We start from the raw sequence: 16286 nt of genomic DNA, 5'->3' as shown, positions 1-16286 counted from the left end.
TCACTCAAATTTCATGTTGAAGCAATATGATTGGTGATTTCTTTAAAATAAATCACCTCTGCAATGTATTCTTCTATTTAATGTGGATTTACTAGCATGGACTAAATGAACTCTTTTGCTTTTACCTTCATTGTAAAATTATAATTCTTAGAACCTCTAGTCTTCTGTTTGGCATTACCAAACTACTGCTGATGATAACCATTGATAAAACAATGGAAATAACTGTTTAACTTGACAATTAAAGTTGGATATTTCTCTTGGAGCTGTACACATGCACCTTCCAGAGAAATTTTCAATTGTAAACAAGTGGAGTACATCTTTCTGACTGTAGGTTTTCTTCATTTTTTTTTTCAGATCAATGCCAGGATGTTCAGATTTGGACTTCATGTCCAAAATGTTGTATTTTTCTTCTTCTTCGAGTTGAATATTTTCTATTTTCCAAATTATTGTTGTTTGCTGAGATGGGAAAGAAAGGAGGTCAGTTAATTTTTCTTATCCATGAGTTCCTTACATCAGCAGTATTCAAACCCAGGAGTGTTGATGTTCCATCCTCCCTTTGTGTGTGACTTAAAAATCTGCTTCATTTTCTGGTCTCCATTCCCAACCAGCTAACCTGCAGAATAGTAATCTAGTTGGGAATCACTACTACTGACTTTATATTTTTACATAAAACAAAATGGAGAGCAAACCCATTTATTGGGAGGCAAATCTGATGGAAGGTGAGATCCATCATGCAAATTCAACACATGTCTACACTTGCAAACTTACTTGGGGGGAAAACAATGCACAATATTGTTAATGGATTTCTAAACTTTCATGTTTGTTTTGGCATTATGCCTGAAGCAAGTGTTGATTTGGCTCAGCAATAATGCACTCATCTATGAATTAGTAAAAGGTTGCAGGTTCAAGCCCCACCCAGACTTGCAACTGCATAATCTGGGCTGACACTTCAGTGTGGCATTGAGGGTGTGCGTAATTGATGGAGGTGTCACGTTTCAGGGGAAACATTACACTAAGGTCCTGTCTGCCAAAAATCCTCAGGGATACAATTTGAAGAAGATTGGGGGAGTACTCCTATTGCTCTGACTATATATTTATTCCATAAACAATATCACTTAAAAAACCCAAGCTGTTTATTTGGCTCATTGCTGATCCTGGGTCAACGTTATTCTTGCCTGCAAAACAACGAACAACATTTCAAAGTAAATTTATTAACTATGGGACTTTAGGATGTCCAAAGGTTAGGCAAGTACCCTGTCCATGGATATCTTTTCATTGCAGATAATCAATGGACATAAATAGCACAGAACTGTAATGTCCAACAGTTGAGTATCGTAACTGACACAATTTCACCCAAAGTTTAGCAGCATTATTGCCAAAAGCGCAAATGTGAAAGTAATTTAAAACATAAGTTACCCCCTCATTAGTCATACTAAGTTGGCTGCAGATGATTGGATCCAAGGTGTCTAGGATCAGTCCATTTCCAGCAATATGTGTCCCATTGATGGGTCTCATGTCTGTCTGCAGCATCTTGAAGAGGAATTACAGCCCGATTTTATACTTTGGCTGCATGGTATGTACTTCCATGCTCAATTCCTCTGCACTTTGCAATTGACAGTCTCCAATTGGTTTCTGGATTGCGTGCCAACACGCCCTGAGAATTTTCAGCTTACTTCTGCAACAAATTTAATGAAACCTTGAAACATATTCCTCCAGAATAACGATTGTCAAAAAGTTTTACATTTGTTCTTGGGCAACATCGCAGCAAAGGAATCATATCTGAAGTTCATGTCCCCTCTCCCTCAATTATTTCTAAACAGATAAAGAAAGTAAATTCAAAGCTACAGATGTTCCCTTATAGCTTAATACTATTTACGATTTAAGGAGTAACTTAAAATTTGTGCAGAACCTTGCCAGGTTAAGCAGTAAATCCAGCACATGCAGGAACTTCTAATACATGCATCCAGTGAGCAAATCCATGACAATAAAGGTATCCTTTAGAAATCATCGTTTCTATTCCTACTTAACTTCTGCTAGTGTCCTTTTTGTTTAGGCTAGTTTCCTCAAAATGTTAATGAGACAGCATGGTGGTCTATACACAGGGGAATAATATTTATTGAAATACAGTCTTTGCAAAGTAAATAACCAACACTTTTGCAAAGTTGAAGAATCAATTTGGAGATAAATTAATTACTTGGCTATCAATCAATCATTGTAAGAGTTGGGGGTGGTGGGGGGAGCGAAGTATGCATAACTGCTGTTGAAGAATACCAGAATATGATTGTTAGGTCTTTATTAAATTTCTTTCAAATATGCCATGTGGGAAAAATGAAATGACTTGTTACATAATATGCTTCCTTTTCTCAAATTTTTCAGTCTGCTATTAGCTCTGTTGAATAAAGTAGAATCAATAGCCTCATTTAACCACAAAAGAAAGTCACTTATGTCAGAAGTTTGTTAAAATCACCTCTCTTTTGGTCTATTAGGATTGAGCAACTGACCTACTTCCACACCCTACTCTCAGTAAAAAGAAATCTTTCAACAGGCCTTGGGGTACAGCCATAGATAAGGTTACAAGGCATCATGTGATTTCTGAGATTTCAGACGGCCACACCCAAATAAACCTTAGTCAGACTTAATTGCAAATGAAGGATTTTTGACGGTTTTGCTCAATTTTCTTGCTTAGCTCACAGCAATGTGACACATATATTGTAAGCATTTTGCGGGATAATGTTAGTTTAAAGAAACAGCAGGTCGAATAAATAAAAGATTCCATGGGTGTTAACTGTTGATTACGGAGCCTGGAGCACAAATATTTCAAATAATGTTAGAATCAGAACTGATGATTCATACATCTGAAGCAAGAATTAATGGTCACTGACAGCACAATATGTTCCAGAATATAGTGTAAAACGTGTTCAAGGTTCTACCAGGCAGTCAGTGCCAGATATAACAAGCATACAATTTATCTGGTGATGGATGATAAGCTCCAGGCATGAGTCCTGAGTCATTTAACTCAATAGAAAATGCATCAATGTTACTACGGAGGTATCTTCCTCAAAACTTGCACTCAAACCAGAAAATAACAATAATGCTATTGAGAAAATAATATCAATCCTCATGACACACATACCCTATCACCCCAATACGAGCTCAACTTTTAATAGTTATAGCTAAAAATATTACCTTTCCTGTTCCTTCATTTAAAAAGAACACAACATGCAAAGAAGCAACTTTCTGATCAATGTGCTTAAATTATTTTAATTAACAAAAATTATGATCTAGTAAAACTGCTGCTGAATGATGAGGGTAGTCTAGTCAATCATATTCACCAGAATGTCAGCAGAGACAAGTTCATGGGATTTATCTTGGACATTTGCAGTTTGGTGTTGAATCAGTCGAATTCATGTATCGCTGGAAATCGGAGTGCGTCTGGGAAAATTAACAAACAGTGAAATTCACAACTGATTTTGGAGGAACGGTTTGGGTGAAGTTCACAGCACAGAATCAGGTAAGTTAATTGTTTTAAGTGGCCTACAGAAAGTCTGCAGGAGTAGAGTGGGTTCTTTCTTGATAATATGTTTTTTGAGAAATGTCTCTTGATTAAACTTTAAATATAAGCTGTAATTATTAATCTAACCTGGGGCAGTGTTTTCTAGTGGAATAAGACGGTGTTATTTTCTGGGTCTGTAGATTTTGAAGGAGCAAAAATGGCCTTTAGTAGATTGATATATGCTTCTAGTCAGATGTGGAAGTTTAATGAGAGTTTAGGGGTTACTGCGGATTATATCTGTAATAAATGCTGTTGGTTGTGAATCTTATCAGATCGAATGGATCGGTTGGAGAGACAGTTAGAAGCAATGAGGAGTTTGCAACAGCAACACTATGTGACGGATGGCAGTTACAGGAAGGGGAGAAAGTCTCAGATAAAGTCACATTGATGGGTTAACTCCAGGAAAGGTAAGAGAGGTAGGTAACTAGTGCAGGTGTGTTCTGTGGATATACCCATTTCAAACAGGTATGCTGTTTTGGAAAATGTAGGGGGTGATAAATTCTCAGGGGAACATAGCACGAACAGCTAAGTTTCTGGTATTGAGACTGGCTCTAATACAATGAGGGGTACATAGAATATAGAACATAGAAAAATACAGCGCAGTACAGGCCCTTCGGCCCTCGATGTTGCGCCGATCCAAGCCCACCTAACCTACACTAGCCCACTATCCTGCGTTTGCCTATCCAATGCCTGTTTAAATGCCCATAAAGAGGGAGAGTCCACCACTGCTACTGGCAGGGCATTCCATGAACTCACGACTCACTGAGTAAAGAATCTACCCTGGATATCTGTCCTATACCTACCACCCCTTAATTTAAAGCTATGCCCCCTCGTAATAGCTGACTCCATACATGGAAAAAGGTTCTCATGGTCAACCCTATCTAAACCCCTAATCATCTTGTACACCTCTATCAAGTCACCCCTAAACCTTCTTTTCTCCAATGAAAACAGCCCCAAGTGCCTCAGCCTTTCCTCATACGATCTTCCTACCATACCAGGCAACATCCTGGTAAACCTCCTCTGCACCCGTTCCAGTGCCTCCACATCCTTCCTATAGTATGGCGTCCAAAACTGCACACAATACTCCAGATGCGGCCGCACCAGAGTCTTATACAACTGCAACATGACCTCAGGGCTCCGGAACTCAATTCCTCTACCAATAAAAGCCAGTACGCCATATGCCTTCTTCACCGCACTATTTACCTGGGTGGCAACTTTCAGAGATCTGTGTACATGGACACCAAGATCCCTCTGCTCATCCAACTACCAAGTATCCGACCATTAGCCCAGTACCCCATCTTCTTGTTACTCTTACCAAAGTGAATCACCTCACACTTACCTACATTGAACTGCATTTGCCACCTTTCTGCCCAGCTCTGCAACTTATCTATATCCCGCTGTAACCTGACACATCCTTCCTCACTGTCAACAACTCCACCGACTTTCATATCATCCGCAAACTTGCTCACCCAACCTTCTAGCCCCTCCTCCAGGTCATTTATAAAAATGACAAACTGCAATGGTCCCAAAACAGATCCTTGCGGAACACCGCTAGTAACTGCAGTCCAAGATGAACCTTTACCATCAACTACTACTCTCTGTCTTCTTCCAGCCAGCCAATTCCTAATCCAAACCTCCAACTCAACCTCAATGCCATACCTCCGTATTTTTTGCAGTAGCCTACCATGGGGAACCTTATCAAACACCTTACTAAAATCCATATACAACACATCTACCACTTTACCCTCATCTACCTCCTTAGTCACCTTCTCAAAGAATTCAATAAGGTTTATGAGGTATGACCTGCCCTTCACAAAACCATGCTGACTATCCTTGATCACATTATTCCTATCCAGATGTTCATAAATCCTATACCTTACAATTCTCTCTAAGACTTTGCCCACAACAGAAGTGAGACTCACCGGCCTATAGTTACTAGGGTTATCCCTACTCCCCTTCTTGAACAAGGGAACCACATTTGCTATCCTCCAATCTTCTGGCACTATTCCTGTAGACAACAAGGACATAAAAATCAAGGCCAATGGCTCTGCAATCTCCTCCCTTGCTTCCCAGAGAATCCTAGAATGAATGCCATCAGGCCCAGGGGACTTATCTATTTTCACCCTTTCCAGAATTTCCAACACCTCTTCCCTACATACCTCAAAGCCGTCCATTCTAATTAATTGTGACTCAATATTCACATCGGCAATAATGTCCTGTTCCTGAGTGAATACTGACGAAAAGTATTCATTCAGTGTCTCCCCAATCTCTTCAGCCTCCACACGCAACTTCCCACTACTATCCTTGACTGGACCTATTCCTACCCTAGTCATTCTTTTATTCCTGACATACCTATAGAAAGCCTTAGGGTTTTCCCTAATCCTAACAACTAAGAACTTTTCATGTCCCCTCCTTGCTTCTCTTAGCTCTCTCTTCAGATCCTTCCTGGCTACCCTATAACTCTTAATCGCCCCAATTGAACCTTCACGCCTCATCTTTACATAGGCCGCCCTCTTCCATTTAACAAGGGATTCCAATTCCTTATTAAACCACGGCTCCCTCACATGACCCTTTCCTCCCTGCCTGACAGGTACATACTTATCAAGGACACTCAATAGTTGCTCCTTGAACAAGCTCCACATATCAATTGTGCCCATGCCTTGAAGCCTACTTTTCCAAGCCACGCATCCTAGGTCGTGCCTTACCGCATCATAATTTCCCTGCCCCCAGCTATAACTCTTGCCCTGCAGTGCACACTTATCCCTCTCCATCACTAGAGTAAAAGTCACTGAATTGTGGTCACTTCAATTGTGGTACATCGGCTTCCAAGAGATCAATTGTGTTAGGGGATTCTCTAGTCCGAGGTACAGACAGATGTTTTTCTGGCCAGCAGCGAAAAAGTAGAATGGTGTGTTGCCTCCCTGGTACCAGGATCAAGGATGTCTCAGAGAGGGTGCAGAATGTTCTCAAGGGGAGAGGGGCCAGCAAGAGGTCATTGTCCACATTGGAACCAACGACGCAGGAAGGGAAAAGGTTGAGATTCTGAAGGGTGATTACAGAGAATTAGGCAGGAATTTAAAAAGGAGGTCCTCAAGAGTATTAATATCTGGAATACTCCCAGTGCTATGAGCTAGTGAGGGCAGGAATAGGAGGACAGAGCAGATTAATTCATAGCTGAGGAGCTGGTGTATGGGAGAAGGATTCACTTTTTGGATCATTGGAATCTCTTTTGGGGTAGAAGTGACCTGTACAAGAAGGACGGATTGCCTTAAATTGGAAGGGGACTAATATACTGGCAGGGAAATTTGCTAGAGCTGCTCGGGAGAATTTAAATTAGTAAGGTGGTGGTGGTGGTGGGGGGAACCCAGGGAGATAGTGAGGAAAGAGATCAATCTGAAACTGGTACAGTTGAGAAAAGAAGCGAGTCAAACAGTCAGGGCAGGCAGGGACAAGGTAGGCCTAATAAATTAAACTGCACTTACTTCAATGCAAGAGGCCTAATGGGGAAGGCAGATGAACTCAGGACATGGTGAGGAGCATGGGACTGAGATGTCATTGCAATTTCAGAAACATGGCTCAGGGATGGGCAGAACTGGCAGCTTAATGTTCCAGGATACAAATGCTACAGGAAGGATAGAAAGGGAGGCAAGAGAGGAGGGGGAGTGGCATTTTTGATAAGGGATAGCATTACAGCTGTGCTGAGGGAGGAAAATTCATGGAAATACATCCAGGGAAGTTATTAGGGTGGAATTGAGAAATAAGAAAAGGATGATCACCTTATTGGGATTGTATTATAGACGCCCTAACAGTCAGAGGAAAAGTGAGAAACAAACTTGTAAGGAGAACTCAGCTATCTGCCAGAATAATAGGGTGGTTATGATAAGGGATTTTAACTTTCCAAACATCGACTAGGACTGACATAGTGTTAAGGGTTTAGATGGAGAGGAATTTGTTAAGTGTGTACAAGACAATTTTCTGATTCAGTATGTGGATGTACCTACTAGAGAAGGTGCAAAACTTGACCTACTCTTGGGAAATAAGGCAGGGCAGGTGACTGAGGAGTCAGTGGGGGAGCACTTTGGGGACAACGCCCATAATTCCATTAGATTTAAAATAGTGATGGAAAAGGATAGACCAGATCTAAAAGTTGAAGTTCTAAATTGGAAAAAGGCTAATTTTGACGGTATTAGGCAAAAACTTTCAAAAGTTGATTGGGGGCAGATGTTCGCAGGTAAAAGGATGGCTGGAAAATAGGAAGCCTTCAAAAATGAGATAACGAGAATCCAGAGAAAGTATATTCCTGTTAGGGTGAAAGGAAAGGCTGGTAGGTATAGAGAATGCTGGATGACTAAAGAAATTGAGGGTTTGGTTAAGAAAAAGAAGGAAGCATATGTCAGATATAGACAGGATAGATCAATTGAATCCTTAGAAGAGTATAAAGGCAGTTGGAGTGTACTTAATAGAGAAATCAGGAGGGCAAAAAGGGGACATGAGATAGCTTTGGCAAATAGAATTAAGGAGAATCCAAAGTGTTTTTACAATTACATTAAGGACAAAAGGGTAACTAAGAAGAGAATAGGGCTCCTCAAACATGAGCAAGGCAGCCTTCGCGTGGAGCCGCAGAAAATGGGGGAGATACTGAACGAGTATTTTGCATCAGTATTTACTGAGGAAAAGGATATGGAAGATATAGAATGTAGGGAAATAGATGGTGACATCTTGCAAAATGTCCATATTACAAAGGAGGAAGTGCTGGATGTCTTGAAACGCATCAAGGTGGATAAATCCCCAGGACCTGATCAGGTGTATCCTAGAACTCTGTGGGAAGCTAGAGAAATGATTGCTGGGCCTCTTGCTGAGATATTTGTATCATTGATAGCCATAGGTGAGGTACCGGAAGACTGGAGGTTGGCTAACGTGGTGCCACTGTTTAAGAAGGGTGGTAAGGAAAGCCAGGGAACTATAGACCAGTGAGCCTGACGTCGGTGGTGGGCGAGTTGTTGGAGGGAATCCTAAAGGACAGGATGTACATGTATTTGGAAAAGTAAGGACTGATCAGCGATAGTCAACATGGCTTTGTGGGAAATCATGTCTCACAAACTTGATTGAGTTTTTTGAAGAAGTAACAAAGAGGATTGATGAGGGCAGAGCGGCAGATGTGATCTATATGGACTTCAGTAAGGCGTTCGACAAGGATCCACATGGGAGACTGGTTAGCAAGGTTAGATCTCATGGAATATAGGGAGAACTAGCCATTTGGGATACAGAACTGGCTCAAAGGTAGAAGACAGAGGGTTGTGGTGGAGGATTGTTTTTCAGACTGGAGACCTGTGACCAGTGGAGTGCCACAAGGATCGGAGCTTGGTCCTTTACTTTTTGTCATTTACATAAATGATGTGGATGTGAGCATAAGAGGTACAAATTAGTAAGTTTGCAGAAAACACCAAAATTGGAGGTGTAGTGGACAGCGAAGAAGGTTACCTCAGATTACAACAGGATCTTGATCAGATGGGCTAATGGGCTGAGAAGTGGCAGATGGAGTTTAATTCAGATAAATGCGAGGTGCTGCATTTTGGAAAGCAAATCTTAGCAGGACTTATACACTTAATGGTAAAGTCCTCGGGAGTGTTGCTGAACAAAGAGACCTTGGAGTGCAGGTTCATAGCTCCTTGAAAGTGGAGTCGCAAGTAGCTAGGATAGTGAAGAAGGCATTTGGTATGCTTTCTTTTATTGTTCAGAGTATTGAGTACAGGAGTTGGGAGGCCATGTTGCGGCTGTACAGGACATTGGTTAGTCCACTGTTGAAATATTATGTGCAATTCTGGTCTCCTTCCTATTGGAAAGATGTTGTAAAACTTGAAAGGGTTCAGAAAAGATTTACAAGGATGTTGCCAGGGTTGGAGGATTTGAACTACAGGGAGAGGCTGAATAGGCTGGGGTTGTTTTCCTTGGAGCGTCGGAGGTTGAGGGGTGACCTTATAGAGGTTTACAAAATCATGAGTGGCATGGATAGGATAAATAGACAAAGCCTTTTCCCTGGCATTGGGAAGTCTAGAACTAGAGGGCATAGGTTTAGGGTGAGAGGGGAATGATATAAAAGAGACCTAAGGGACAACGTTTTCACACAGACCGTGGTACGTGTATGGAATGAGATGCCAGAGAAAGTGGTGGAGGCTGGTACAATTGCAACACTTAAAAGGCATTTGGATGGGTATATGAATAGGAAGGGTTTGGAGGGATATGGACCGGGTGCTGGCAGATGGGACTAGATTGGGTTGGGATATCTGGTTGGCATGGATGGGTTGGACCGAAGGGTCTGTTTCCATGCTGTACATCTCTATGGCTCAATGACTAATTCTGAGCATCATTGTCTGTGAAGGTTTCACAGAACCCAATTATCGAACTTATGCATTGTATTCAAACGTTTATACATTACTCCTTATTCAATATTTCCCCTTTTTCTCTTGAAGGCATTAGCCCCTTTCCAATCTAAAGTTATTTATTTTCAAGTTACAAGTTTTATTTTTGTAACTTGCCCAATGATCATAATTCATCTCATAAGCCATAACATTATGAAGACCCTGTTCAACTGCAAGGGAAATTGAATTCAGCCACTTCCTAAACAAATGCCTGAACTTGTTTTCAACCAAGGGTGTGGATATCCTGAATTAATCTTCTCCACCTTAACTCAAAGGCATTGCTGTCAATTATAACTCCGTTACCAGCCAAATCACTAAATTCAATTTATAGACCACATCTCAAATTTTCTTGGTCTCTTGGTTCAGATGCTTGCTACTTACACAACCTAAACTGAAACAATAACATTTTATTTTCAATCCTCAATCAATGACATATAAAGAATGTTTACAGGAGTGTCATACTGAGGCAAAAAAGCTGGTTTTAGGTCTGACAAAACCAAGTCAAAGAAGTAGGGTTTAAGGTTCCAAAGGAAGAATGAGACATTGAGAAGTTTAAGGAATGAATTCTGGACTTTATGTTCTTTGCAGCTGAAAGCAAGACCATCAATGTTGGAATAATTAAAATCACTGATGCTCAAATGACCAAGTTAGAGAAATACAGATATATTGGAGGGCTGTGGACCTGGAGGAGTTTGAGATAGAGGGAAGTGAGGCTGGGGACAGATTGGTAAACAAGCAGGGATCAGGGTTTTAGCAGTAAGTAGGTCACTTAAAACATTGGAAGTTGGGCAATGATACAGTGATGAAAATACACAGTTGAAGGTCCCAGCAGAGGCATGAGAATACAATTTTGTGGTGTTCCAACAGGCTTGCGGTTTGTTTTGAACCCTAAACAGTTTGTTTAAAAAATGCCCAGAGCTTTCACACAGACTTCCTTGGAAGTAACAAATCCAAATGTCTAAATAAATGACCTAAAGTTGATCCAAGGTAACAATAAATACAATAGCTAATTGAGACTGTAGCATGACCTGTAAAGAGAAGGGTCAATAATGAGAAGGCATGGTTTTCAGGTGAAGGGCAAGACATTTAGAGGGGATTTGAGGAAAACCATTTTCACCCAGAGGACAGTGGGAATCTGGAATGCACTGCCTGGGAGGGCAGTAGGGTTGGGAAACCCGACAACTTTTTAAAATTATGTGGTGGAATAGTTGAAATGAAATAACATTCAAGGGCCAAGTGCTGAAAAATGGGATGACTGCAGATAGATAGATCAGCACAGACTTGATGAGACGAAAGGCCTCTTCTCTGATGTATGAGGTAAAAACAAGGACTGCAGATGCTGGAAACCAGAGTCTAGAATAGAGTGATGTTGGAAAAGCACAGCAGGTCAGGCAGCAACCAAAGAGCAGGAAAATCGACGTTTCGGGCAAAAGCCCTTCATCAGGAATAGAGGTAGAGTGCCTGCAGAGTGGAGAGATGTATGACTCTATACCATTTGTTATACATTTAAAAGATCTACATTTAATATGAAGTCACATTACAACCATGAGCAATTGTAGCCAACTTCATTTGATTTACAGCTGTGAAACCAAATGATTGCCCCTTGTAGTGGTCTGATTACAAAATCAGCAGCACTGCTCTTGGTTTGAAAATTCTACCTAATTACCTTTAACAAGTGATAATTAAAATATTGCTTAAACTAATTATTAGGGGTGGACCAAACTAATTGCAGTTAGAATATCGTTTTCCACATTAACTAAAATTACGCTCCATGCATTTAACACATGATAATTGAGGTATATTTAAATAATGATTAGTTTGTTTATCCTGCTTAACAATGTCTCATACAAGCATCTTTTAAATTCATGAATTCCTTGCACCAACAAAGAAAGAGCAGAGAAAAAAAAAATGAATAGAGGTGGACAACAATGGGAAGACAGCACAAGTCAATTGGGAGGGAGCTGAAGGAGTGATTGGGGAAAGAGACAGAAAAATATACACATCAATAACTTCTGAAGTTTGAAACCTTGGAAATACAGTATGCTCGGGTGTTGTGAAATTTGCCTTTTTATGTTATCTACCACAACTGTAAACGTTTTATTCCAGTGCTGTGGGAAAATTGTACTGGGTTTTCATGTGTCAGGTTTTCGGAGGGGTAGGAGGTGAAGAGATGAGCCAAGGTCACAAAGAAGGCTGCTAATTTGCAAATGCTATCTCACCACATCACTGCTTTCTTGAGTGGAGAGATAATTGAAGGCAAAAATGACCCTAATTTCAGGGCAGGATTTACTGGTACGAGGAGTCATAGTTTGAAGATATTAGGAGGAAGGTATAAAGGAGATGTCAGAGGTAGGTTCTTTGCGCAGAGAGTTGTGAATGCATGGAATGCGGTGCCAATCTGTGGTGGTGGATGCAGAGTCATTGGGGACATTTACGCGACTGCTGGACATGCACATGGATAGCAGTAAGTTGAGGGGTGTGTAGGTTAAGTTACTATATTTTACATGAGGATTAAACCTCGTCACAACATCGTGGGCCAAAGGGCCAGTTCTGTGCTGTACTTTTCTATGTTCTATGTTCTATGTTCTAAATGTACATGCCCTCACCTACAGTTATTATGATAAATATTAATTAGGATAATTCCAGGTCAGAGCTTTAAGAGAAGACCTCTGTTTGTTAGAATCCATCTGCTGAAGAGAAAACAACGTCTATGCTGTTGCATTCTCAAACAGTCAGAGGAAGATAATTTCTGATCCGACTTAAATCTCTTCCACTTTGGAATTGTTTTATTTCCTCTGATTGTATCTCATACCTTTTCATTGCCTAAGTGGAATGATCTTTGCACACAAATCTATTCACTTTTTAAAAAAATTGGAATTCACATTTTTAAGAAGCTCTTCCCTAAAGGTCAATATGTTGCAATCTTACTGAATATTGTTGTCTTCCCCTCTTTTATTTTGTTTAGTCCAAAAGAGACATCCCCATGTGTCCATGTTCTATTCTGATAAAGATCAATATTATCCTATCCTTTCAGAGTCATAGAGTCATACAGTATAGAGATGTATAGCGCAGAAACAGACCATTCGGTCCAACTCGTCCATGCCGGCCGGACACCCTGACCCAATCTAGTCTCACGTGCCAGCACCCGGCCCATATCACTCCAAGCCCTTCCTATTCATATACCCATCCAAATGCCTTTTAAATGTTGCAATTGTATCAGCCTCCACCACTTCCTCTGGCAGCGCATTCCATACACACGCCACCCTCTGAGTGAAAAAGTTGTCCCTTAGGTCTCTCTTATATCTTTCCCCTCTCACCCTAAACCTATGCCCTCTAGTTCTGGACTCCCGCACACCAGGGAAAGGACTTTGTCTATTTATCCTATCCATGCCCCTCATGATTTTGTAAACCTCTATAAGGTCACCCCTCAGCCTCCGACCCTCCAAGGAAAACAGCCCCAGCCTATTCAATCTCTCCCTATAGCTCAAATCCTCAACCCTGGCAACATCCTTGTAAATCTTTTCTGAACCTTTTCAAGTTTCATAACATCTTTCCAATAAGAAGGAGACCGGAATTGCACGCAATATTCCAACAGTGGCCTAACCAATGTTCTGTACAGCCGCAACGTGACCTCCCAACTCCTGTACTCAATACTCTGACCAATAAAGGAAAGCATACCAAAAGCCTTCTGCACTATCCTGTCTACCTGCAACTCTACTTTCAAGGAGCTGTGAACCTGCACTCCAAGGTCTCTTTGTTCAGCAACACTCCCTAGGGCCTTATTATTGAGTGTATAAGTCCTGCCAAGATTTGCTTTCCCAAACTGCAGCACCTCACATTTATCTGAATTAAACTCCATCTGCCACTTCTCAGCCCATTAGCCCATCTGATCACGATCCCATTGTAATCTGAGGTAACCTTCCTCACTGTTCACTACACCTCCAATGTTGGTGTCATCTGCCAACTTACTAACTCTACCTTTTGTGCTCACATCCAAATCATTTATATAAATGATGAATAGTAGTGGACCTAGCACCGATCCTTGTGGCACTCCACCAGTCACAGGCCTCCAGTCTGAAAAACAATCCTCCACCACCACCCTCTGTCTTCTATCTTTGAGCCAGTTCTATATCCAAATGGCAGGTTCTCCCTGTATTCCCTGAAATCTAAACTTGCTCACCAGTCTCCGATGGGAAACATTGTCGAATGCCTTACTGAAGTCCACATAGATCACATCTACCCCTCTGCCCTCGTCAATCCTTTTTGTTACTTCTTTCCTGAAGAAGGGCCTGTGCCCGAAACGTCGAATCTCCTGTTCCCTGGATGCTGCCTGACCTGCTGTGCTGTTCCAGCAATAAAGTTTCAACTTCTTCAAAAAACTCAATCGCATTTGTGAAACATGATTTCCCACGCACAAAGCCATGTTGACTAGCCCTAATCAGCCCTTGTCTTTCCAAATACATGTACATCCCTCAGGATTCCCTCCAACACCTTGGCCACCACTGATGTCAGGCTCACTGGTCTATAGTTCCCTGGCTTGTCCTTACCACCCTTCTTAAACAGTGACACTACGTCAGCCAACCTCCAATCTTCCAGCATCTCACCTGTGACTATCGATGATACAAATATCTCACAAGAGGCCCAGCAATCACTTCTCTAGCTTCCCACAGAGTTCTAGGGTACACCTAATCAGGTCCTGGGGACATATCCACTTTTATGTGTTTCAAGACATCCAGCACTTTATCCTCTGTAATATGGACATTTGTCAAGCTGTCACCATCTATTTCCCTGCATTCTATATCTTCCATATCCTTTTCCACAGGAAATAATGATGCAAAATACCCGTTTATTATCTGCCCCATCTCCTGTGGCTCCACAGAAAGGCCGCCTTGCTGATCTTTGAGGGGCCCTATTTTCTCCCTAGTTACCCTTTTGTCCATAATGCATTGGATTCTCCTTAACCCTATTTGCCAAAACTATCTCATGTCCCCTTTTTGCCTTCCTGATTTCTCTCAAGTATATTCCTACTGCCTTTATACTTTTCTAAGCATTCACTCGATCTATCCTGTCTATATCTGACATATGCTTCCTTCTTTTTCTTAACCAAACCCTCAATTTCTTTAGTCATCCAGCATTCCCTATACCTACCAGCCTTTCCTTTCACTCTAATAGGAATATACGTTCTCTGGACTCTCATTTTATAGACAGTGATGAATTTGTATTTTTCTAGCATATTCTTGTTATCTAATTAATGTGTAGTTGATGCTGCCTATATCACAACTTGAAAAATCAATATGTTTATTGCTATTGGGCTTTAAAATTCATTGACAAAGAGAGAAAGCCTGTCCACATAAAATTTGAAATATAAGCAAAAACCCAACAGGCTGAGCAAGAATGAAAAGCTCAAGGTGAACACTTTGGGAGTTCACAGAGAAAATGATTGAATTTGTTGATGCAATGTGATGTCATTGCAAGGTGAAGCATGTCATTGTACAATTCAGTCCTGACATAACCTAATGGAGGCCTTTTGACATCTGACTTTATTTTATTATTTGGTAGCAGTATACATAACCCTGTTCAAGTCATTCATAATGTCACATTCCACTGCAACCAAAAGCTTCTTTATCCTTCCTATAGCAACTATATAATCTGTAAACAAAGTAACATCTCGGTAAATGACAAAAGTCAATATTGGATTTGTTTTACCTTTGTTCATTGTGTCAAGGATAATTATTAGCGTGGTTATTGGCCTGAGTTATCTTTTATTGGCTTGGTTATACAGTGATTGGGATTATTTAAACTCCACCTTTTTGTGTTTTCTATAAAGGAGTCTCGGCCAGGCTTTTGTTAAGACGAGTTCCTTTCCTTGGCATGCCTTTGCAGTGTGTAAATACAAAGCGGGAAACTGTAAAAACAAATATTTGCCTCAGATTAGAGGAGACTTGTTCCTTTTAACATATTCCAAGCAGTCCGAGAAACCCACAAGTTTGAAGAAAATGTTGTTTTTAAGAGGTTTTTTTCTCTTTTGTTATTGCAATTGAACCTTTGTTTCCCTATGCAAAGAAGTTTAGAAGATAAGTATTCTCTTCAGCTTTTTATCCTTCGACAACACCCCTCCCCAATTCTTTTGACTTTTTTTTACCCTTCAGTTGTCTGAAGCATTTACCAGTATTGCAGTTGTCATCCTGTACTGTGTCCGAGTGAATATTCTTGATGTGTGGGTTTGGATTGTGAAGCTTTTGGGATTTTTCACTGTGAAAGGCATCACGATTATATCTAACGGCATTAATTTATAGACCTGAAACATTAACGCT

General features: G+C 40.8%; 1 long non-coding RNA gene across 2 annotated transcripts in view; it reads left to right on the top strand.

Moving 5' to 3' along the window:
- Window positions 1-16286, top strand: part of LOC148148942 (uncharacterized) — a 128826-nt gene that overhangs the window by 98967 nt on the left and 13573 nt on the right. The window contains exons 2-4 of one of the 2 annotated variants that reach the window (XR_015758420.1): window positions 355-477; window positions 3383-3511; window positions 3826-3969. This is a non-coding gene — a long non-coding RNA (uncharacterized LOC148148942). The remainder of the gene's footprint in view (window positions 1-354; window positions 478-3382; window positions 3512-3825; window positions 3970-16286) is intronic. The other variant, XR_015758421.1, reaches the window with a different exon arrangement.

The sequence above is a fragment of the Chiloscyllium plagiosum genome, unplaced genomic scaffold, assembly GCF_037043375.1.
Source record: "Chiloscyllium plagiosum isolate Xiang-an unplaced genomic scaffold, Cpla_swu_hap1 HiC_scaffold_10, whole genome shotgun sequence".
Lineage (NCBI taxonomy): Eukaryota > Metazoa > Chordata > Chondrichthyes > Orectolobiformes > Hemiscylliidae > Chiloscyllium > Chiloscyllium plagiosum.
Note: the sequence above shows the minus strand (reverse complement) of the source record. Positions and strands in the feature narration are given on the sequence as shown.